The sequence below is a fragment of the Oxyura jamaicensis genome, unplaced genomic scaffold (assembly GCF_011077185.1).
Source record: "Oxyura jamaicensis isolate SHBP4307 breed ruddy duck unplaced genomic scaffold, BPBGC_Ojam_1.0 oxyUn_random_OJ67019, whole genome shotgun sequence".
Lineage (NCBI taxonomy): Eukaryota > Metazoa > Chordata > Aves > Anseriformes > Anatidae > Oxyura > Oxyura jamaicensis.
Window position 1 is genome coordinate 756 of NW_023308355.1, and position 2,868 is coordinate 3,623.

At 42.1% G+C, this 2,868-nt stretch overlaps 1 long non-coding RNA gene across 1 annotated transcript in view; it reads right to left on the reverse strand.

Annotated features, from left to right (window-relative positions):
• Window positions 1-2,051: 2,051 nt before the first annotated feature.
• The window catches only part of LOC118159095, a 3,242-nt gene continuing 2,425 nt past the window's right edge, over window positions 2,052-2,868 (reverse strand). The window contains exon 3 of the long non-coding RNA XR_004746993.1: window positions 2,052-2,063. This is a non-coding gene — a long non-coding RNA (uncharacterized LOC118159095). The remainder of the gene's footprint in view (window positions 2,064-2,868) is intronic.

Below are 2,868 nucleotides of genomic sequence, written 5' to 3' on the forward strand. Positions count from 1 at the left end.
CATGATGAGTAGTGGATATATTCCCTTTGAACATCCAGTGTAAAACAGGTAGCCGTGGGGCCATGAGGAGCTCTGTTTCTCTACCAACAACTTATGAAGCGGCTCGAACCCCCTCATATGCTGTTAGTATCTCCTTTTCAGTTTGGCTGTATTGGGCTTCTGATTCTCAATAGCTCCAGCTCCAGAACCCCAGAGGTGGACCTTGAGTTTCTCCTGGGGTTTTCTGTCAGAGACTCTAGGAGAGGCCATGCTCCTCAGCTGCAGTGCAAAGTATGTTTTGCACAGATGATTTAGTATGGATAGGCCCAAAACTGCGAGAGCAATTTCTTGATTGATTTGTTCAAAGGTCTGTTGTTACTTGGAGCCCCACTCGAAATAGTTCCTCTTTCAATTCACTCGACATAGAGGACTCACAAGCAGACTATAGGCTGGAACATGCACTCTCCAGAATCTCACAAGGCTTAGGAAAGCTTGTGTTTCCCTTTTGCTGGTTGGCGGAAACAGTAATTTTTTTGTTGATCACATCCATTGGGGGAATGGGCTAAAGTTACACGAGGGGATGTTTAGTTTGGATATTAGGAAGAACTTTACTGAAAGGGTTGTTAGGAATTGGAATAGGCTGCCCAGGGAAGTGGTTGAGTCACCATCCCTGGAGGTCTTTAAAAGATGTTTAGATGTAGAGCTTAGTGATATGGTTTAGTGGAGGACTTGTTAGTGTTAGGTCAGAGGTTGGACTAGGTGATCTTGGAGGTCTCTTCCAACGTAGATGATTCTGTGATTCTGTGATGTGGTGACGTCCATCTTGCCATTTTACCCCCAAGAACAGGATTTCCTCTGCAGGTCCCTTGACCTTATTCTGATAGGTCAAAACCAGCCACTGGGAGTCTTATGCTGTGCCAGAACTGCTCAGCAACAGACAAAATGTTGGTGTGATACTAATGCTGTTCTAGCTATAAGTGCAGAGTAGAACAGTATATGGGCTGTTGCAGGGCAAGTTAACTCCATCCCAGTCAAACCCAATACAATATGCTTCACCAAACCTCCTTTTCCTTTGTTCTTAATTCCTGTATTTATCACCAAATCCTCCCTTTCTTTGGGCCCTGGTGTCCATGGTTACGTATTTACAGTCTGATCTCCTGTAACTAACCTTCTATCGTTTATCAAATCTCCTCCTCTGTAAATTTCCCATAGCTCTTACTGATACTGAGTCAGAAGGACATGTGGTTCTCTCCCTGACAGAATAATAGAACCAATAATTTTAGGGCTGCCTAATTTAGAAAAACCTTTCGAACTGTTAACCTGTGAAAGGCGGGCTGTAGCCCTCAGTGTCCTGACCCAGAGCTTGGGGGAATATAAGTGAGCAGTGGCATGCTTTTCCAAGCAATTGGATTCAGTAAGTCAGTGACAGCCTGGATGCTTGAGAGCAGTGGCTGCTATATTAATGCAAGAGGCCTGGAAACTCACCTTGGGACAGAAAATAACTGTTTATGTTCTGGACATGGTAACTACAGTATTGGACTGTAAGACCATGTTTACACGAAGACAAACAATTGAGGCTGTCTATTCAAGTAGACCCAACCTGAAGGATACCCCTTGGCAAGACACAGATTGGGAATTGTATGCAGATGGGAGCAGTTTTATGAAGGAAGGAAAAAGAGTATCCGGATATGCAGTCACTACTGTTGAGACGGTAGTGGAAGCTCAAACATTACCTGCCAGCACATCAGCTCAGAAGGCTGAATTAATTGCCCTCACTCGAGCTTTGCAATTAAGCAAAGGCAAACGCATAAACATTTAGACTGATTCAAAATATGCCTCCGCAGTAGTCCATGCACATGGAGCCATTTGGAAAGAGAGAGGACTACTGTCTGCACAAGGAACAGACATAAAGCATAAGGAAGAAATTTTGAGTTTACTTGAAAATACACAAATTTCTGTTGCTGTAGCTATTATGCATGGTAAAGCTCACAAATCGGGGCAAACCACCCAAGAAAGAGGAAATAAGATGGTTGATTTAGCTGCAAAGCAGCCTTCAGAAAAAGGCATGGAAAAGGAAGTACTAGCTACAATGCCAGAGAAAATAGTTTTTTTCCAGAAAAAAAAATAAAAAAATTATAAGCCAGATTTAAGATTAATTGAAACTTTAAAAGTAGAAAAATGGGAGAATGGAAGGGCAGTTACACCCTCAGGTCTAGTACTGGTACACTATTATTATCTTATGAATAGTCTAGTGAAGGTAGAACATAATGCTGTGCACTGAAAACAGAAAACTTGATGAAGCATTTACAGAAGTCAGTTATTAGCAGGAATATGGTAGAGCAGGAATATGGTCAGTCACTGAGAGGTGTGAAATATGTTGTAGGGATAGTCCAAAAACACAGAATAATATTCAATTTGAAAAAACTACTGAGGGGCAGGCACCTGGAGAGTACTGGCAAATAGACTTTATCGAATTGCCAATAAAAGGACTGGGGAGACATTGATCTAATGATGGGGGAGATGATGGAAACAGAAAAGCAGCTAATTCTTAAAACAGCCTGAGTTCATGTGCAAGCTCAGATTGCCAATGGGACTGCACAGGGAACTGTAGATGACTGCATTCCCCTGATCGACCCCCTCTGAGACCCTAATCACCCCGGAAATTATGAATGGCTATATAAATTTTTGCTCTTAAATGTTTTGAGTGACAAGAAGAAAGGTGGAAGCATTATCTAAGTAGCAGTTTAGAAGTTTTGGTATATTTGCTGCAGTGTTTGGTCAATTTCCCAAGTATTGGGTGTGATATGCAACAGATGTTTGTTCATTGTTTCTTGTATTAAGTGAGAAAGAAGTTCTGTTTGAAGAGTGGAGGGGGGGAGTAAGTGAAGG